We start from the raw sequence: 23240 nt of genomic DNA on the forward strand, positions 1-23240 counted from the left end.
CAGAAATGACTTTTGAGGAACCCTTAGTAACATCCAGAGCTGGCAAGGTGGCACAAGCAGGCTAAATTTCTACTTGCAGTGCCAGCATCCCATACAGGGACCAGTTCATGTCTTGGTTATTCGACTTCTGATCCAGCTCCCTGCTTATGGCCTGGGAAAGCCACTGCAGAGGATGGCTCTAGTTCTTGGACCACTGCACTCATGTGTGAGACCTGGAAGAAGGTCTCAGTTCCTAGTTTTGGATTGGCTCAGCTTCGGCCATTGCACCCATTTGGAGAGTAAAGCAGTAGATGACAGACTGTCTTTCCTCTCTGTAAAAAAATGGCCTTTCAAACAAAATCTTACAAAAGAAAACACCCATCACAGCATTTCTCCCTGATTATTTACAAAGCATTGAGGACTGCTCCTGAGAGTGCTACTCTTGCCAAAACTTTCCTGTCTTCCCCTGGAAAAACCAACGTCCAGAGGCCAAGTAAAGCCCTAAGGACAGTTGCAGATGCTTACTCTCATAAGCCTTTGGCAACTAAGAGCCAAGGGGATGCAACAGGCTACTGAAAACAACTAACTACAAAGATTTCTACAATTAGGTGAAAAATAATTGGGTCCTGAGCCACAGCAGTGGGGATGGTGAAAAGAAGAAATGTTTTGGAAATGAGTTTGAGACAACCAGCCAAAACAATAATGTTTATAAAGAGTCAAGTCAAACACTCAGACTCCTTACAATGAATGCTCTTATCTGATTTGAAAAGCATGAAAGCCCTAATCTTTTTAGAATCTACTTCTTCTTGAAGTATGGGCATCTTGTATCTGACAGTCCTATTAGTATAAGGTGTTTGCTGGGAGATGAATCTTGAGGGGTACATTAGCATGCAAGAGGAAGTTTACTGCAGTGTACAGTTAAAATTGAGTCATGGTGAAGGGAAGAGCACAGCATTGGACAGAAGCTGGGCATTGCTAGTCTCAAGAAAAGTCCCAGCCAGGCCTCAGAGAAGACTCCTGCAGACAGTCACCCTTGAGACTGTCCTTGGATGCATGAGGGGTTCAGAAAGCTGTAATCCTCCAGTGATCATTACCAGAAAGCTGTGGGCCTGGCATGATGGTTCCATGCTTAAATCCTCAGTTAGCAAGTGCTGGGGTCCTGTATGGATACCAGTGTGTGTGCTGGCTGCTCCATTTACCATCTAGCTCCTTGCTTAAGGTCTTGGAGAGCAATAGAGGATGGCCCAAAGCCTTGGGACCCTCTACCCTATACAGACCTGTAATAAACTCCTGGCTTCAAATTGGCTCAGCTCCAGCTGTTGTGGTCATTTGGGGAGTGAACCAGTGGGTGGAAGATATTTTTGTTTTTCTTCTTCATAAATCTGATCTTAAATATTTATTTTTATTGGAAAGGAAGAAGAACGAAGCTGCTTCATCCAGGAAGGAGATTCAGTGAGATGCCCCTGCTCATCCAAGGTAACTCCTACAGGGAGCTGATAGCTGTGAACATTCCCACATCTGGGAGAAGATATCTTATCCCTACATAGAGCTCTAGATTATTTGCCATAGCATCGACCACAAGTAGTATTACAATCACAAAAATCCAGACAGTTACTGACACAGACCAACAATTTAAGCAAGCAACATATTTAGAGAGCCCCTGGTGTAAAAGGGTATCACTAACTTGGACAGATGGTAAAGCACAAAGATATTTCCCAAACATTCCAAATATGAATACTGTGTGGTAAATAATGGCAACTCTTCATGCTTAGAAAAGATAGAAATAAAATCATTAAAACACTGTACGAGTTGTAGATCATTTGTTGACAATAAAATGTAGAAAGCTATGACTTAATTGCTTCATTTCAGAGGTGGATAAGTAAAATAGCAGAAATGTTATGAAGAACATAAACATATACAGCAGAGATAATGTTTCTCTCTTGGTACATATGAGAATCATAGCAAAAGAAATTACCCTATTTTTCAGTCAACTTCCTTTGGATATTAGATTAAGTCTATAAATGTGTGATTAAAGAAAATATGGCTTTTAATACTCATGACAAATGCAGCAATTTTAAACAGAAATGTGAATTGTTTGTTCAATGCTGTATTTCACATGACAAAAACAGAAGTAAAACACTAACGAGTATGAATAGTTATTATCCACGAACACCATAACTTGAAGTGTAAGAAAGAATCAAGATTATTCTGAATAGTTTCTCTGACACATGACCAACATTTTTACGGATTTCTGCAGAGGATATACAATGGACAACACCAATGATTTGGAAGTTAGATTCCTCCCTGTTTTATTTGCTAGATATGATCAAGCTATGGGTAAGCCTCCCAGCTTCTATATATCTCTAAAAGAAAGCTGATAATTTTAAGCTGTAAGTCAATATTAGTTTGCTAAAATGGCCTGTGCAAAACCATTCAAGTGCCTCACCTCTGCCCTCAGAGCTTGCCAAGAAAACTATCAGCCATGGAGGATCTCCCAAGGTTAATGAACACTGAAGTCCTCAGGCACCATCACTGCTGTTAATGCTTTCTAGTAGTCAATTTTACTGTGGCAAGAAGTGTGTAGGGATTATGTATCTTCACATCTCAGTGACAATGGCCACAGTAAAAACTCCCAAGAGAACGCAGTATTTCCTTTTCTGCCCCACTCAGACATTTTAAGTCTTTGGGAATTCTGATTTGGAAGTTCTATTATCTGCATCCAAAAAACCTTGGCAGATTTCATATGACCACTCACATTCAACATTAGTTGAACCACCATTGCACGGCAGTATCTGTTATGGTATCAGAAAGCTCAATAATGTAATAAGTCACTGTGTAGAGCTTCTTTCTTCTATCTAGTCTTTATTCATGGGTGAGATGCTCTATTCCAGGTGGGTCATTAATACTGGGCTCTCATCAATCTTGGACCAAATCACTCATAGCATGAACATTCCATTAAGGAAGAGCAAAGTTAAGAAGGCTACAGCTTCTGTGTTACCTAAAATGCCATTCATTATACAGGAAATTGGGACATGTAAGTCAGTAAGAACATGTGGCCCAAACACAAGAGGGAAAAACGTAATAAAAATAGCCATTTATGAGACTCAACATTGGATTTAGCACATATTTGGAAGTAGTTATTAGAAATATATTCAAAGAGCTAAAGGAAATAAGGAGTACATGACAACTCTCATCAGCAAATTTCAACAAGTGATAAATTTTATCAAAATTAAAAGGACAGTCTTGGAGTTGGAACAAGATGTGAAATGATGTTTGCTGTACAAATCAACTATAGACACGTATCGGCAGGACAAGATTTGGTGAAGCGCAAAATACATCAAATAAGATCTTATAATTTGATCTTGACTCTCCCAGTACCACCATGCCAGTGCTCATGTCCACATTCCCACCCACCTCATCTTTGACACAGATGGGCTTCTTCTGGTTAAAAAAAAAAGCTATATTCCATGGTGCTTAAAGAAATGCATGGCCACTGTAAGAAATACACCTGGCAGGTGAAGTCACTAGTGATTTGGAAAAAGGGCCTTGGAAGCTGTGTAGAGCACAACAGATGTTCCACAGTTCCCTATACCTAAACAGCAGTCAGTGGAAGAAAACTGAAAGAACTGTTCCCCCAAACCACCTTCAAGCCACGGATCAAAAAACTGATCCACCACTTGCAAAAACATTGTATTCCCTTTGCAATCGCTGTCAGCTCGGAGGGTGTCCTTTGAGATAAACACAAGTAGACACAAGGAATTCTTCAATTTGACCACATCATCCTGGGAAATGACCCTGAGGTGAGTCGTGCAGGACAGAGTTTGACATCTTCCTTGCCTATGTCAGGAAGTTTTCACCTTCTGCTCCAATGGAAAAGTACCCCGTCTTTGGCACCGCTCCCTATCGACTGGAGCATTCCATGCCCTGGCAGCTAACATGGAAGCTTGAGCCAAGATCGGACAAGAAAGGCCAACCTGGTGCTGAGCTCACTGCAAGATTTCAGCCTCAGCCTTGTGACCTGCACCCCAACAAGAGAAAAGAGTCTGCTGCACTGCTCCCAAGCTTCCTGGCAGGCCCAAACCCACTGTCCTGGCCCACACAGTTACTTCAAGAATCAAGGAAATCAGCAACCCTCAAACTGCAACCTTCACAAGCAATCATTCTCACAACATTGCCTTTTTCATCTAGCTTGTACACAGCGCTTGAGCCATGACTTGACAGCAGAAGGAAGACAGAGCAGAGATCGCCCAGAACGGAGATGTAACCAAAGTTGTCTCCAACGCATCAGCACAGTAAACATGGACACATCATATGCAGGCCTGTACATGAATACACAAAGGTAAAAGTACTTCAGCACATGCGTGGACCAACAGTTGAAGTGTTCATTTTAATGCAAAGATATTTTGGAATCTACGTATACAACCAAAACTTCAGAAAAGTTTATGGAAAATGTGTATTATGGCACCCCTATACCAGGACTTCAAGAATTTCTGAAACAAAATAAACGTTTTTTGCTTCCCCCTCCCTACAAGCTCATTCAAGTACTCTACTGCATATTGTATGTATATATGGATAAACATATCTAAGAAATATGCTGCTTCTAAAACAAAGTGGTATTTATGCTTTTCCAGTTTAGGTTTTCTGAGCATTGTCTAGAAAATACAAACTGTGTATGCACATTCTATATACATATGTACATACAGAATGCACTTGTATATTCTAGTTATAGAATGCATCATGCTCTTCCACAGCATCTGATAACACAAAGGGAAATACTGGAATGGGAAATACATATTAGAAATGAGCCTTAAGAAATAATTGATTATCTAGCATTAACATTTTGTGTCCTCATAGCATTTCTTTGTATCAATACTATTTCTGAACTGAGCCATCCAAAGTTTTTTCAGTATCAACATGACTAACATATCTTACATCTACACTAGGGAATGCTTCCTACCTCAGAAAAATTGCTTCTCACCTTTAACAATATTGCTTTTTCTACATTTTCAAGATAGGAAATTTTATTTCAAAATGTTTATTTGGTAAGACCAAGACCACAGCATACTCTTGGAATAGCTTATCAGATATTATGCTTTTGTCATTAAATCCTTTTGTGGATTTACCCAGACCGAAATCTGTAACTTGACAAAACTTTTGAGTCACATGGAAATGGAGAATAAGAAAAGCACACACCATTGTTTTTTAGTTTTGATGATGTTTACATAGTTGATCAGGGTGGGAAGGATCGAGGGTTAGGGAAAAGTGAGTGTGATTACTGTTTCAAATTTTGCATTTCTTCTTCCTGTTTCTTGGGGAAGGGAGGAGACAATAGGATTAGCCATACCCCAGCCTCCCAACCATCTCAGTATCTGGGGATAGGGAATGGCCACCCAAAAATCAACCCAGGGTCCCCGATGTGGAGCATGTTCTGAGGGTTCTGCCCAGGTGATTTTAATAGTTCTGAAATGCTCTCTATCTCACTGATCCAAGGAAGAGGAATCTCTTCCAATGGCCACTGGCTGACACAGTTGACCTTACAGTCTCCATTGCCCAGATATTTGCTGTCATCGTTTGGCTGGGGAGGTTGTCCAATTGGTTATGCTCTCTTTTCTCTGCTATGGTAGCAGATGTCCTCTGCAGGCTCCAATGGACTGCCAAATCCTTCATACACAACAGGGCCTGCTGTCCACTACCCTGTCTTTTCCACTGAGGATGACCAGTTCTCACAGGCAGATCCAAGGACCTGGGACAGTCGTCCTGGGCCCCACTGGACCCCAAGCCCCTGGGGATCATACATCTGGCAACCACTATGCATACAGGCTAAAGGACCCAGGGCAGATGACCCAGGCCCTGCCAGACCCCCTGCTTCTGGGACTCACAGACCCAGCACCTACCACCTACCACACCAGCAGGCCCAAAGACATGGGAAAGGCAACCTGGCCCCTGTTGAACTCCCCGCCCCCCATGGCTCATGGACCTAAGGCCCACCGTGCCCAGACTGGCATGGCCCAGACTAGCATGGCTCACCTCACCTCAGCATTCAGCAATGCGTGTTGCAGCCTGACTTGGTCCAGTCTGCTCCCAGTTTCCGCTCCTGCTGGTGTGTGATGCAGCCTAGTCCATCCCAGCCAGTGCCTAATCCCAGCTATAATATGGACTGGCTAGAGTTGTGGTCTGACCTGGCTCATCATGCATCTCATCCAAATTCTCAGATTTGCTAGCGGATGTTATAAACTGGCCAAGCCCCAGACCTGACTCTACATGTAATGTATGCTGGCAGGTGCAGCATCTCAGCCTGGTTTGAGCTGCTCCTTGTGCTCAACTGCAGGAACTGCATCCTGACAGAGGAGTTCCCCAAGCTCCTCTATTAGGTCTCCTCCCCACGGCAGATCTTGCACACTGGTAGGTCCTTGGCCCAGGTTAACTTACTCCACATCTTCTCCTGGCAGGTACAGTGTTGCTATCCAGCTGGTCCACACCCATTTTGGGTGCTACTCACACAGTTACATCCCTGCCATACCTGGTCCACTCCCAGTCACAGTGCTCACACAGTTGAGCGAGAGCCGAGACCTAGCCCAGCCCATTCTACATCCACCCTACCTCACAAGTAGAAGTGGGTACTGGATTCTGGCCCAATCTGATGCTCTTCAGATCCAGTCCACACCCATTCCCAGGTAGACTGCAGTCATGTCCAGCCCAGACCATCCCCATTCCAGCCCCCACATTCCCAAATGGGAACCGCATCCCAGCTGGGATGTCCCCTTAGCTCCCCCACCAGGCCTGTTCCCAGCCACAGATCCTGCATGTGCTAGCCAAGATTGCAGTCCCATAAAGGCGAGCCCACATACCTCCTCCACCCCTCACTCAGATTCTACCCCCAGACCTAGACAAACCACCCAGGTAAGGTGGTGCAGAGAGCATTCTCAATAGAGAAGTACCAGAGACAGTTATGGTGAACCTATCCACTCATCAACATTCAAGCACAAGCTTATAAAGGGTGGGTCCAGGGAAGTAAGCCTTGGGGCAGTAACAATACTTCTATTGGATATACGTATATTATAAACCTAGCCAATCAGTACAACTGTCACGTACTTTGCCAGGTGGCACCGTGTAGCCCATCACAACACCCACATCCTGGAGTTGTTCATTACAAATTTACCGCAAGGTATGTTTGGGTCAAGGTAAGAAGGGGGAGGAGGTGATCAAGTTATTGCAAAGTACCCAAGTTACCAGAAGAGGTGGAGAGGGAGAGAAATACCCAGAGGGTCTCAGGCTTCTTGCCAACTGCATGGGTCCACAGGGGTCTCAAGGTGCCATCAACACTGCTGAAGGTTCTCAAGGCTTATGCCAAAAGCAAGGTGGGGCTCTCCAGTCTCTAGACATGCACCAAAACCATATTCTCGCTGCCTCTCGCATAGGCAAAGTAAGCCAAGACCCAACCTGTTACCCACAGATGTATGTCCACTGAAGAAAGCCCTGGCAGTTGACCCAAGTTTGCATCAGTTTAACAAGTTGGAGCATCACCACCCACCAGTACATGTATCTGCTTTAGGAAATCTCTCTCAAACCAATTGCAGCATCTTACTAGTTACTTCACAAGTTGCTTCAGTTACATATTCATTTGCCCATTTTCATACAATATTTGAATATGTCATCTTACCTTTTTTTAAGAGAATCCTCTAACAAATATAAAATGTAAGTGGGACTCATTGACTTCTTAAAATTCCCAATAATACTCAACCAGAATATGCTACTTATATATTTCAAGTGAATTGTGGTGTTCAATATAGCAAATAAAGTGACCAATGAAATGTTCTAAAAAATCATGTGACCTGAAGAACAGAAAGAAAAAAGAACACAGAAAAAGAAATAAAAGCTTTAGAAATTTTGGGCATCAACAGATCCATCAACATGCAAATCAAAATTGCAATAGGAGAAAGAGAAAAGATAGAAAAGCAGTCTAAGAGATAGCTGAAACTGCCCCTAACCACTTAATTCAATCTACACCTGCAGGGCTTAAGCAAATCTAAAACAGGATATGCACAGCCTTTTCAGTTACAAGACTCATACCAAGTAAAAAATGCTAAGAGATGGGACCAGCATTGAAACATAGGAGGTTAAAGCACTGCCTGGAATGCTGGCACCCCTTACAGGCACGAGCTCATGTCCCACCACTTCCTTAATGCCCTGGGAAAAGCGGCGGAGGATGGCCCAAGTGCTTCACCCCCTCACACTCCTGGTTTCAGCCTGGATGTGCCCTGGCTGTTGTTGCCATCTAGCGAGTGAACCAGTGTTTGTTCTTCCCTCTAACTTTGACTTTGAAACCAATCAATATTTTTAAAAATTGTCTAAAGAGAAAATCTTTTGTTTTTAAAGATGTATTATTTCTTATTGGAAAGTCAGATATACAGAGGGAAGACACAGAAGAATTTCCATCCACTGATTCATTGCAAGCGGCCACAATAGCCGGAGCTGAGCCGATTCAAAGCCAAGAACCAGGAGACTCTTCTGGGCCTCCCACATAGGCACAGGGTCCCAAGACCTTGGGCCATCCTAGAAAGCTTTCCCAGGCCACAAGCAGGGAGCTGGATGGGAAGCAGAGCTACCGGGATTAGAACCAGCACCTATATGGGATCCCAGCACATGCAAGGCGAGGACTTTAGTCATTAGGCTACTGTGCCAGGCCCAAAGGAGAAAATTTTGAGACCAAGAAAAGGGCTTGTAACATACAAGGGAACCCCAATGAAGTAACTGATTTCTCATTGGAATACAGAGGCCAGAGGCAGTAAGATGACATATTCAGAGTACTTAAAGAAGTAAACATCAAATAAGACTTCCGCAACAACTGTTCCTCACAAAACGGTGTGTAAGCACAGGCCTATTCAGTATTTTCCTAGAAGTTTCAGACAATGCAACAAGGAAAAAAGGTGTAGAAAGTGAAGGAAGAAATAAAACTATTCACAAATGACTGGAGTGTCTACAAAGAAAATCCCAGAGAATTGGGGAGGGGGGGGAGCCACCATGACCTAATAATGTGTATCTTCAAGTTTGCAGAATACAAAGTTAATCAACTCAATATACAAAAGTTGACTGCTTTCCTATCTAAGCAATGAACAATGTATTGTATTACCATTGTATCCTGGATAAGAGTTATTGGACAGAAAAATAGTCTGCAATGTTTTCTCTAATTTTGCAGCCTGTTTTTGCATTCTGTTAATCATTGCATTTGCTTTTCACAAGTTTTTCAGTGCAGTACAATAAAACTTGTCCATTTTTGCTTTAGTTACCCATGCTTTTGGAGTTCTGTCCATTGCATATGTACTGACATCTTGACATATTTCCTCTGTGTTTTCTAGTGTTTGTTGTTTGTAGGGTTATTTCTTCAATTTTCAGTTGACTTTTATGGCTCAGAAAAAGGGGTCAAGTTTCACCACCTTTATATGGACTTTGCTAAACACTAATTAATGAAGAAGCTGTCCTTTACACACAGTGGTCTGAACAGTTGTCAAGTTCAGTTCATTACAGATACATGGATTTCCTCCCTGTTAGTTTCTTGCAGCAGTTCAAAGTTTGGTAGAAATGCTCCTTTCCACTGATCCTGATGGGACCAACTAATGCTAGGTACCCCAGATGACTAACATTCTTATTTATCTCAATCATGCAATCATGTTATTAGCTACTTATGCTACAAGTACCATATAAGGTTCTAACACAGGTCTTCAAAATCACATTTGAAAACAATTTTGTGTCACAAAGAAAAAGTTTGATATAGATCAGCAGAAGCCATCTGTTTTTAAGGTTTTCCTTTGGGAAATATTACATTATTGATTTGATCACACTCTGTTCAGACATGTTTTTATGGTTCAGCTTTGGTAGGTTATGTGTGTTGAGAAATTTATCTAGTTGTTCCAGGTTTTGTCATTTTGGGTATTTATAGCACCCAATGACATTTTGTAGGTGGAATAATCAAAAGCGCCTTTAAAAATATGTCTTTTTAAAAAATGAATTGCAAGAAGCTGTACCAAAACCTTTTCATTATACTTTTTTCCTCGATTCTAAAATTTACCTTGTATTCTGGATCCAAAGATCCAGAAAGCCCACACAGGTGTATTTGATACAAACATCCCTCAAACATGCTGAACAAAGCTGATGGTCACAACACCACAGAAGTGAAACAAGTGGTTGTTGAAGGCTTCAGACTTCATCAAACTTTGAAGGAAGGGATAGACCCAAATATTTCCTCCATCCGTTACACTATGTCACAACTCAAGGCACTAGCTTCTTGGTCTTCCTCTCTCGCTTGGTCAAGAAGACAGATGAATTTTAATCTGTGGTGTTTGCGATTGAATCCTCTCATGGTCATACCTTAACCAGAGCACTCACTTGGAATACTGCTAACAAAGGCAGTTGTGACCAAGGCTGTCCACTTCCTAGATTACATTAATAGAAAAAGTCACGACATAGCAGTTCATGTAACATGCGTAAGTTGATATCCTGGCACTCCACTTTAAAACTATGTGATGGCGGGCCCAGTAGTGTAGCCTAGCGGCTAAAGTCCTCGCCTTGAACGCCCCGGGATCCCATATGAGCGCCAGTTCTAATCCCAGCAGCTCCACTTTCCATCCAGCTCCCTGCTTATGGCCTGGGAAAGCAGTCGAGGATGGTCCAAAGCCTTGGGATCCTGCACCTGTGTGGGAGACCTGGAGGAAATTCCTGGCTCATGGCTTGGGATCGGCACAGCACCGGCTGTTGCGGCTCACTTGGGGAGTGAACCATGGGATGGAAGATCTTCCTCTCTGTCTCTACTCCTCTCTGTATATCTGACTTTGTAATAGAAATAAATAAATCTTAAAAAAAAAAAAAAAAACCCTATGTGATCGGGCCCAGCAAGGTAGCCTAGCAGCTGCAGTCCTCATCTTACACGTTCTGGGATCCCATGTGGGCACTGGTTCTGGTCCTGATGCCCCACTTCCCATCCAGATCCCTACTTTGTGGCCTGGAAGGGCCGTTGAGGACAGCCTGGAGCCTTGGGACTTTGCGCCAGTGCAGGAGGCCAGGAGGGGGCTCCGGGCTCCTGGCTTCAGACTGGTGCAGCTCTGGCCGTTGTGGCCACTTGAGGAGTGCATCAGCAGATCTATCCTCTCCTCCTCTCTGACTTTCCAACAAAAAGAAAAAGAAACTATGTGATCTTAAATGACTTAATGCTCTGGGGCAAGTAATTTTTCAATTGGAAATTTCAAAAAAATGAATTTTTCTTCTAATTCTAAATGTCCTGTGCTGACAGGAATTGTCTGATCTTCCTGGAGTACAGCATTAACATACAGAAGTCCGATTATGAAAATCTCTGTATCTATGCTATTCAACAGTGGCAACCACTAGCTATCTGACTATTAGGTAGTTGGAACGGCGCTACAGTGACTTAGGAATTAGTTTTTGGAATCTTACATAATCTAAGCAGCCACATGCTGTGTGTAGCAACTTCGCTAGACAGAATAACTCTACAAACACAAGTATTAGTAAAAAGGGTATTTACTAACGATCGGTTACTCCATTTTATTATTTGCTGCACTGCTACAAGAATTAAATGAAAATTCATGAAGATAACTTCCAACAATCCCTGGCACCAACAGAAGTGTAAAACAAATGTTAGATTTTTTTTTTACTAGTATTCTCATTTTATGTAGCTAGTGGTTAAATTTTAATTACTATCTAATTTTGTTTTGATAAGGTAAACAATAGATTAATAAAACTAAGTAAATATCTCCCTTGGTTCAATATTTATCTTAATGGAAAAAGGAGAAATGGGGTTTGGGACTATGATAGGAAACTAATTCCTGAGAATCTTTGACACCCATAGCAGTGCAGTTCCTCAAAGTTCAAACTTACAGTTTCTTTTTCAGATTTGTTCCCATGTGTTTTATTTCTTTTAGTTTCAACTGCACTTCCTCTGAGCCCTTTAAAGGCCTCAGCCTCCTTTCCTGTGGCTCAGTGGTTTGACACCATTGAAAGAAGCTCATTTTACCTCTTGTTAGGTGCCCTTCTGAGCGATTTAAGATGGCTAATTACATATGTCATTAACCAAATGCAGTTTCAGCTAATTAGCAAAAGGTATTATATAGTAACAATTTCTGAAGAATAAAGTTGCACGAAATCCACGGTCATACTTCAGAAATGTGTCCCCAGAAACAAAGAATTCTTAAAATTTATTGTTTTGCTGTTGATTGTTAGTCTGCCTCTTAATGCAATGTCTCAGAACTAGGACGTTTCATTATTCTGAATGCCTGTTCTAGGATAAGCACTTCCTCCAAGCATCAAAGAAAAAAATATGCAAGAGAGACGCCCTGGCCTTCAGGAAGTTTATATTCCCTATTCTGTGTGTGGTGCTTCAGTGACTTCCTTGATCCTGTTACAGTATCTTCAGCAGAATCACCTACCACAGAGCAGCCCATGCTTCCTTCATCAGCCTCATCTTTCAGCCTGTTGCCTGTGTAAGCTGTGCTTTTTCAGCCTTCTTGGATTATACTGTGGTCTCTTATCAATACACCTCTGTAACATCTCAAGTCCTCCACCTTTGCCACTGCTACCGATGGCTCAACCTATTACCTATCTGCCTCATTTCTCCTTAATGCATGCAAATAACTTAATCACCACTCATTTTTAATCTTTTAATCTTTCACATTTTCTTTCTGTGAAACTTTTCCTAAAATCTCCCCTTCTCTTTGCAGCTTAACGCTATGGTGATGGCTGTGATGGATATTGCATTTTGCTACTTGCTCTAGCCTAATAAGTTCCTTGCAGATAATCAAGTCTTGCCATAGGTAACCTCAGGTCCGACACATCTAGATTTTTCAGAATGTACTGGATAATGAAGTTAAAAAATGCATTTAAGACATTTGCTTACATCACAGAATGTACCATATTTTCAAATAAATTTCCTTAAGAACATAAAAGGAGAAAAATCTCAATTTTTTCATTATTCTGAAGAAATCTTGGGAAAAGTTCATCCTTTTTAGTGGTGGTAACAAACTTTTTCTGAACCATGAGTTATAAATGAGAAGGAAAACTTACCGCATGTGGCAGGCAGGTGATGTGCAATCAATATTTGTCATTCCTATGATCATGAGTTTGTGAGAGCTTTGAGAAGTCCAGAAAACATACTGTATGCATGTTTCCTGTCCTCAGAGAGCTTAGGATGTAACAGATCAGGTAACAATTTTATACATTCTTACACTGAAGGATGCAACTGAATGCAGATGATTATAAGCCTAACATTCATAAAAATAATCCTATTTCGGGCCCGGCGGCGTGGTCTAGCGGCTAAAGTCCTCGCCTTGAAAGCCCCGGGATCCCATATGGGCGCCGGTTCTAATCCCGGCAGCTCCACTTCCCATCCAGCTCCCTGCTTGTGGCCTGGGAAAGCAGTGGAGGACGGCCCAAGGCTTTGGGACACTGCACCCGCGTGGGAGACCAGGAAGAGGTTCCAGGTTCCCGGCATCGGATCGGCGAGCATCGGCCCGTTGCGGCTCACTTGGGGAGTGAAACACTGGACGGAAGATCTTCCTCTCTGTCTCTCCTCCTCTGTGTATATCTGGCTGTAATAAAAATGAATAAATCTTTAAAAAAAAATAAAATAAAATAAAATAAAATAAAATAAATAATCCTATTTCTTCCTCGAGGGAGTTTGGGGGATACGGGAAAGCTTTAATTGAGCAGATGCTTCAGGACACTTGACTGTGCTTTTGCAATGAAATGAGAGCTAAGGTACACACAAATCCATCCATTGAGGAAAGACTGTAATATGACATGGGGGCTTCTTCTGCCCAGCTTGCAGACACATAAGTTTGAGCAAGTAAAGAGCCTTCCAACTGTTTGCTTCATTCTCTCAGAAGCACATTCATGCAAAGTTGTCTTTCTACCTCGATACTCAGAAGAAATGCCACAATGGAGGGCATGAACCTGGCCCCCTGAATAGTGGTTGATGGATGCACAAGAACTGGCTGCCTTGAGAAACAATGCAAGTCAAGCAGAAAAAGGCACCTTCTGAGGTGCGACTCTTACTGAAACCCTGCATGTGTAGAGTAAACCCAACTACCCAGCAATGTGTTCCGTCCTTCCCTGGCCAACTGAGCAATAAGAGGCCATAGGATAACATTTGAATTGTCTCACACGTTGCTTTTTTTTTCTTTTTTTGCCTGTCTCTCCCCTCTTACTGCACTGGCTCACATCCCTCTTACTGCACTGGCTCACACCAAGGTTGTAAGCCCCCAATTCTTGGCTCAGGCTCCAATTTCTAAATAGCCCATGTTAGGACATTGGTATATTCTTTGTTTTCTCAAGCATCATCATTTGTCAAAGCAATATTTACTGAGTGATGCAATGAGCACTGTATTTTACAGATCGTACATAACACAGAGAACTAACTATAGCTTATCCGTTTACATAAATTATATTATGCATCTCTGCACACAACTTTTTCTCAAATACTCAATGATCAAACAGGTTTATCATGTCCAATTTTCATGTGCTTTACATAGATTTAACATATTTAATCCTCACGAAACTCATCCTCCCGTGTAACGACTGATCTACTTCTGTGCATGAGCACACATGCTAAATGACCACCCCTTCACCTCGAGTAAAGGTAGTGTTCTCATTTCTCTTCTTCCCCCCGCTCTTAGCTGCCTGAATTTCTACATTGTACACTCCAGTGTCAATATTTCACTTTAATTTCTAGATGACCAAGGAAGACACAGGCATTTGAGAAAACATTTGCAGGGATGTATGATATAGTTCAAGTAATTTGTTAAGCTATAGTTAGCTATCTCTGTGTTATGCACAGGACTCCATCTCAAAACTGTACAGCAACTTATTACAGGAAGATGTCAGAATCTTACTAGAAATTAGCTCACCCGAGCCTTTGGTGGAAGAACAGTGACGGTGACTACAGAATTAACCCGAAGTCAGGCAGCAATGGAGTAAGCATGCCATCACTTCTGACTGTAAGACTGTGGGTTAGGAAAACCGCAGGTTTCACCTACATATTGCTCACTCCTAAAAAACACAAAATGATTGTCCTCCCATGGAATAACTGCCCACACAAATTTTCTAGTAAACAAAGGAAGACTTTGTATTTTTGCTTTATTTACTATGCTATGTTAGCTCAAACATTAGGGTAGCATGTGAGAAAAAGTATAAAATACACTTTAAAACACAACACTAATATTGTGTTTAGTAACATTAATTACTGTATTAATACATGCATGAATGAGATGAACATGGACATAGGAGCTGTTAAGGCACTCTTTAAGGAAAAGATGATGAAGAGCTGGAGTTGCACTCAACATTTACTGCCCTGATGCCAAACACTCATTCTACATTAAAGTGAACCAGGCATTGCCTGAGAGATAAGGTTACCCTGTGATATGCTGAGCAGCATTTCTAAATGCACGCAACCTGAATTTTTGAAATTTGATTCAATAAATGGGATGAGAGAATTACATGACATGAGCCATGGTTTTAATAGAGATTTTACATTGAAATTACATGGCACTTCAGTGAGTTCCAAGGAGTGTTGATTGTCGTCAATATTACTTCCATTACATGTAAATGAAATTGTAGAGCAAACCAAGACTAGTGGTGATACACGTAAAAAATAGAAGAATGCTCACCAACATTTTATTTTTCCCATCCAAGTACTAACCAGGCCCGACCCTGCTTAGCTTCTGAGATCAGACGAGACTGGACATGTTCAGGGTGGCATGTAGACCAACATTTTACTTCTAAAGGATCTTTCAGGGTCCATCCTACTTATGAACAAGTTTGTTGGTTCAAAGTTTGGGCTCAAAATAACAAATTATCAAAATACTGTCTGGAGAACTTCATTGTTTAGCAGGAATGGAACTATTCAGATACTATGTGCAGACTCCTGAAAAGAGCCTTATAAAATATGTAGTCATTGAGACCTACTTTGATCATCTATAGGGGTAGAGCCAAAAGTTTCATGACCTACAAGTAGCAGTTGGTGCTAGTAACCCAGCATTCAAATCTGGTCTCCCTGATTGCAAAGCCAGCCATGTTTCTGTTAATAGACTTTCTTGCTTGTGCTGGGTAAGCAAACATCTGCTACTGTCACACACTGTTGATTTTCAACCTGTCTTTAGAAGCTGAAAGACCTTGAAAAAACGTAGCTAAGTTTCTCCATCTTATAGATGAAGGAAAAAAAAATGTTTCGAAGCACAGAAAAGCATAGAACAGAGAGCATCTGACAGGAATTTTACTGATTTCCTCTATTGTGATAGCGGAAGAATTCCACCAATGTGCTTACTGCCTCCAGAGATAAGCTTGGTTACACCTTATGCTGAATTATCTTTAAAATGCCTGTAAGGAAAGTCAATCAATTTAGCATAACTGTTTGTCATTCTTGCTTTAAATGCACCTCAGGTAAAATAGAAATCAGCTAAATCTTGCCATAACGATATGCAGAAGGCTCTTCTCTGAAGACTTTTAATGAAAAGCGAGAGTCAACAGAGATCATGAGTATCTTTAGTTAGCAGGAGTAAGATTGCTGCATTATTTATTATCTCATTACAAACCTACATATTTTAATGAGTTCATTTCTCCTGAGGCAGGTATGAGAAAGAAGAGGAAAAGGTCAGGGAAAACCATGAGGAATACGTTCACACTGAATGGAACATGAAAACCCAGCCTGGGAACACTTCTATTCACATGCCTTTTTCACTGCCGTAAAAATAGAGTAAAAAGTACAAAATTCAAAAGCCTTCTCCACCCTCCCTTTCTCTTCTAGTATCATTTCTTTTGTACCACAAACAGGATTTTTTAAATATGTAAGTGCTGGTTTCAAACTAGTTAATGCCATTAAATACATTTTAGCATATTCTTTCAACTCCTGAAACGTAACACTTTAAGACAAACTTATGTGAGGGTACTTCAAAATATTCAGAAAATTGAATTTACATGTATTTTCCCTGGGCCCAGCACAAAGGTGCAATGGCTGGATCCTCACCTGACAGGTGCCAGGAGCTGATATGGGCACTGGTTTGCATCCTGGCTGATCTAATTCCCATCCAGCTCCCTGCTTGCGGCCTGGGAAAGCAGTCAAGGACTACCCAAGGCCTTGGGACCCTGCACCCACATGAGGGATCCAGAAGAGGCTTTGGATCAGCTGAGCTCCAACCACTGCAGCCCATTTGGGGAGTGAACCACCAGATGGGGGATCTATCTCTCCTCTCTGTGGACCTCATCTGTCTTTCCAATAAAACTAAATCTTTAAAAAAGATAATTTTGCTGCAAAATTCTAAACCATGCATACAAGGAGTCTTCAGAAAGTTCATAAAAAGTTATGAAAAAATTCAGCACAAAAAAAATAGCCCTTTCAATAATTTTTTGCTGCAACTCATGGGTTTTGATATTTTCAATTTTCTTCCAAATACTTGATTAAATTCTTCACTGATTCAGATCATACTGTAGCATCATTCTAAGTTTTGTTTTCTTTTTAATTTCTTCATCAGCACTCTGGTCATTTAGTAGCATGTTATTTAACTCCATGGTGTTTTAAAAATTTTTCTTAATTATGCCAGTTGTTGATTTTGTCTTATGGCTTTTCATTTAAGAGAATGTATAGTAACCATGAAATAGAGACTCTTATATCCAGATATGAAGATATAATGCAGTATGTATCTCCACTTCCAAATCAAAGATAAGTTTAACAATTTCATTGGGAGTCTATCATATATATAATATATATTATAAATTTTGAATTATGTGGTATAATTTCATATAGATTGGGATTCCCCCTGAAACTTCCACCACTTGGCAAATTTTCCCCATTTTACTACAGTGGTATAGTCCTTCATAAGGAATCATTGCTGGTACAGACAGACAGTCCAGCATCCCATTGTCTATACATGCCCAACAGTTTCATTGGGAATCCATCTTTCGTCTGGAAGCAGAGATGCATGTTACTTTATACCTCCACATCTGGATATATTAGACCCCAGTACTCCATCATTAAACATTTCCATAAATGAGCAGCCATGAAACAACGTCAACAACTGGTATGAGTTAGAACAACAGCCACAACAACAAATTATAGCACCATGAAAAAACGCGCCACTGAGTAATTAACACTTGAGTGACAAAAAGGAAACACATGTCTCTTGGGAAAAATGATGCCACCATGTAATCCATGAGCCAGCAATGAATTTGACATGAGAAAAGAGATTTGGAATAAGTAAAACTGAAATAAAAAACAACACACATAGGATGCAGCCAAAAAAAAAAAAGGAAGAAAAAAACCAATATGGATCAGATCATTGAAGTTACACTTTCTATAATGGCTTCCTTATATTAGAGAACATATGGTATTTGTTTTTTATGATTGAATCATTTCACTGAGCAAAATGGTCATTAGTTGGGACCATCTAGTCATACATAGTATAATTTCATACTTCTTAATAGCTGAATAATATTCCATGCAGTAGATGCACCACAGTTTCTTTAATCACTCTTCTTTGGACACACATCTGGATTGTTTTCATGTCTTTGCTATTGTAGATCGTGCTGCTGCAAATATAGTATTACAGATCCCCTTCTCATATGTAGATTTCATTTCTATCGGGTGTATTCCTAGGAGCGGGATAGCTGGGTCATATGGCAGATTTATTTGCAATTCTCCATAGTGGTTGTACTAGCCTACACTCCCACCAGCAGTGAAGGAGGGTGCCTTTCTCCCCACATCCACGCCAGCAGGTGTTGTTAGCTGAGTTCTGAATGTAGACCAGTCTCACTGGATTTAGGTGGTACCTCAATGTGGTTTGTACTTGCATCTCCCTGATGGCTAGAGAGCCTGAGCATCTTTCCATATGTCTGTTAGCCATTTGACTCTGTTCTTTTGAAAAATGTCTGTCCATTTCCTTTGCCCATTTTGTTACAGGGTTGTGCTAAGCCTATCTTGACAACAGTATGATGAACTGCCTGCCCTCGCAATGTCAGGATATACTTGAATAGCAGAATGTACTTATGACTGCTTATGAATGACTATACTATTGTAATAACATAGGGGAAATCATTGAACAGAGGGAGTTTGGGAATGGAAGGGAAATTCCAGAGCCTATAGAATTGTATTTAAAAATTATGAAGTCTATACATAATTTAATTTTACTTATTTATCCACAAATATTTTGAAGTCCCTTTGCATATTTAGGGTAATCTCCAACCCAAGACCCTTTGTTGAATAACATTTCTACCTGCCTCCAAGATTTTTTCTAGTTTTAGCATCAGATCACTAATGATACCCTGCGGGAAACAAGTAGCATCTCCAAAAGACATAATGGCGATCTTCATGAGGAGTTAACAGGGCAGTTAAGGAAACTGACAAGGTGAGACTCTCACCTTTGCTCTTTTAGACAGAGATGGTTATATAACCCGCTTAGTACCACTCCTGGGGTCTGTTTACTGAAACAGAGATTTCTAGCCATTGCCAAAGGAGAAAAACATTCTACAAAAGCTATAATCTTCATATGGAAATACAGCTACTATGAATTTGAAGCCACCCACTAGAAATCTAAGAAACAAATACTCTAGTCACTCTGCTTTTAGCCCTAGTAAGACATCCCATTGGTCAACTCATCTGGAAGCCAGCAAGTCAGGAAGTCAGAATCAGATGATGGACCTCTACTTCTTAGGGGAAGGAAAAAAAAAGGTGTGGGGGCGGTGGGGGGGAGACAGAATAATTAAATCAAAGTGCGTCCAGAAAGAAATATCGCTGTTGCACCCAGATTTTGAGATTTGCAGAAATCATCAGGAGTCTGAAGTCGATGCAAACACATAAGGGTGGTTTATTCAGGCTAGCCTAGGCTCCCAGCCATCACCCCAGCTCAACGGGACACTGCAGCAGCAGCAGTAGCAGCAGAAGCAGAAAACGGGGCAGAAGCAGCAAAAGGCTGAAGTTGGACAACACAGGGTTTTTATATATTTCAGGCCAATTCCACATAATTCCATAGTCATGACTGGTCATTTTAACTCTTAACTTTTAAAAGAGCAAGTTGGCAAGCTTCTATTGGCCATTTTGAAGCAAGCAACTTGCAAATAGTACAAACTGGTAAGCTATAGGGTAGTGAGCAAGTCTTACTAACACCAGGGGCCTCCTTCCTGAGGAGTGCTCTGCCTACAGGACCTGCCAGGTGTCCTGCCGCGTGTCACATAGACTGTCAGGCCTGGAGTTCACACAGTCCCCCGGCCAAGCAAGCAAGGCAGAAATCACAAACGCAGAAAATCCGTTCCTCATTACAGCTAGAATTCTATTTTTGCATCATGTTTCTGTAAAACAATGACAACAAAAATTAGTTCATCTTTTCAACTTCTGCCACACAGCATGAAAAATGTGGCCACTCTGTTTCCAAGTTTACAGATCATTTTGTCATTAGTCTCCATCTCAACTCCAAATTCATAAAAAGAAGGTTTGGCCTGGCTTTAGTCAGGAATTTACTTTTTAATTGCATGTATCAGCAGAAGTGTGAATGTGACTGCCAAAGGACTGAACTCCGATTATGGGAGAAAATTCAAAGCAAGGATCCAGGGCAACGCAGACAACCCTAATAAGTCTGCCACTCAGTAGTAAGAACAATACCTCAAAGCAATGTCCTCATCTCAAAGTCATGATCATCAACTTACTTCTCCACAAGTTTATACTCAGAAAAGTAAATTGGAAATGAGGGTAGACCTTCCCTCTGGTCCCTTTCATTAATGCGACAAGTGTGATGTCCACCCTATTAGGCACTAATATGCTGAATATATTCACTGAACTGAAAAGAACATTTTGATTTACCAACAGAACTCAGGTTTAAAAGCACACTTGAGTGTTGTTTCTGCTTCTTCGCCTCCAACCATGCCTCAGGCTCACTAAGCAACTGCTTAACAAAAAGAACATCTTAGAAATAAGACAAAATTTCAACTTCAGAAAATATGTTGGCAACTCAAGAAAAAAAATAAGTGTATGCCTGCACGTCACTCTCTGCTGTGGAAAGAGCAAGTGACTTTCACAATGCTATTGTCCCAAGATGTACATTAGCGAAGCATGTTACAAGAGTTGAGTCTCACTGATGCTATAAAGTTCCTTGTTCCCAGATGGTGTTAAGGTAACTTGAACAAGATGCCAAAATTGCTTCAACAGATCAACTCTATTTTGAATAACAAGATCATTAGAAACCCCATTCTGCATTTTCCTGAAATCATTAGAATAGTAACTGTGCACTTGCACACACATATGCATGTGTATGTGTGTATATATGTGTACGCATGCATGTATATGTATATATGCACTATGTTCCTATTTTCACCCTGCCAGACACTAAACAATATATTTCACATGCACCTGCACCTTCACCATTACCTCCACCTGCATCTAATGGCCCAGCAGCAGGGACATAATGAGCTCCAGACAAGCAGTTGCATATATTTGTATTCCCAGACACAGATGTTCATGTACAAAGATACACACATTCACAGCTACATGAGGCACTGCATATCCATTTGTCAACATACATTCTCATTCAGTTACTTCCCATCATGATAAACTAGTAAGATTAGTCTTCAAAGCTCTACTCTACAGATGAGGCTATCCACCTGGTTACTCAAATGACTATGTAAAGTCAATTCATGCAAAAACATTTTAAACGGTGGCTATGTTAGGAATGTGTAACAATTTTTGCTCAATTATCCCTCCCTATTTGTATCATGTTAAATCAATACACACTAACACGACTGCCCAACCATCCTGTTTCCCTGCAAAGGAAATGCACACACTTAAATTTTCCTTAAAAAAATTTGGCTCTTGGGCCCGGCAACGTGGCCTAGCGGCTAAAAGTCCTCGCCTTGAAAGCCCCGGGATCCCATATGGGTACCGGTTCTAATCCCGGCAGCTCCACTTCCCATCCAGCTCCCTGCTTGTGGCCTGGGAAAGCAGTTGAGGACGGCCCAAAGCTTTGGGACCCTGCACCCGCGTGGGAGACCCGGAAGGGGCTCCTGGTTCCCAGCATCGGATTGGCACGCACCGGCCCATTGCGGCTCACTTGGGGAGTGAATCATCGGATGGAAGATCTTCCTCTCTGTCTCTCCTCCTCTCTGTATATCTGGCTTTCCAATAATAATAAATCTTAAAAAAAAAATTTTGGCTCTTAATGTCATTATTTTGAATTTCACAAAAGGATGTAATTATAAAGGTATTGCCAGAAATGTGCTTTTCCTCTTAAACCTACCCAACCTGAAGAGCCGACTACTCTTCAGCAGTATTTTCAGAATTAACCTACCTTCAAAAATACACACTCAAAATTAACTGTTTCTTTTTAGATGTTTTTAAAATTAATTTATTTGAAAGGTAAAGTGACAGAAGTAAAGACAATCTAATCCCTCAGGTCACTCCCAAAACAGTTGCATCAACTGTGGTGGGGCCGGGCTGAAGCCAGAAACAGCATCAGGTATCCTGTATCGGTGGCACAAGCAAAAATTCCTGGCCCCTCTTCTGTCACATTCCCAGACACAATAGCAGGAAGCTGGATTAGAAGCAGAGTGACTAGGACCTGAGGCAGCACTCCATATGGGATGCTGGCTTTACAAGTACTTCCACTGCTTCCTCCCCACACCTCCGCCTCAGGTCAATTCCTTTTATATTCCATTTTTTTGAAGATTTATTTTTATTGCAAAGTCAGATACACAAAAAGGAGGCGAGAGATCTTCCATCCACTGATTCACCACAAGTGGTCGCAATAGTCAGAGCTGAGCCTATCCAAAGCCAGGAGCCTGGAGCTTCTCTGCCTCTCCTAAATGAGTGCAGGGTCTCAAGGCTTTGGGCCATCCTTTACTGCTTTCCCAGGCCACAGCAGAGAGCTGGATGAGAAGCAGGGCCACTGGAACGCAAGCCAGTATCCATATGGGATCCTGGCTCACACAAGATGAAGTCTAGCCACTAGGCTGCTGTGCTGGACCCCCTTTTTATTCCTTTTAAGACCAGAGCTACTGTATCTACACCAAAATTGGGGTGTATTTCCCAGTTTCCTACATCCTTCCTTCTTTTACTTCTTGCTCTTGCTGTCATGAAAATTAAAATGAATCAGAGGAATAAGAAACAAAAGCAAATAACACTTCAACAATATTTCTACCAGAGATATGTACTTCTATGATCTAGTGTTTAGTCATTTTTAAGCAACTATCATTTCCAAATATAATACACACAAAATGAAACTTAC

The sequence above is a fragment of the Ochotona princeps genome, chromosome 6, assembly GCF_030435755.1.
Source record: "Ochotona princeps isolate mOchPri1 chromosome 6, mOchPri1.hap1, whole genome shotgun sequence".
NCBI lineage: Eukaryota > Metazoa > Chordata > Mammalia > Lagomorpha > Ochotonidae > Ochotona > Ochotona princeps.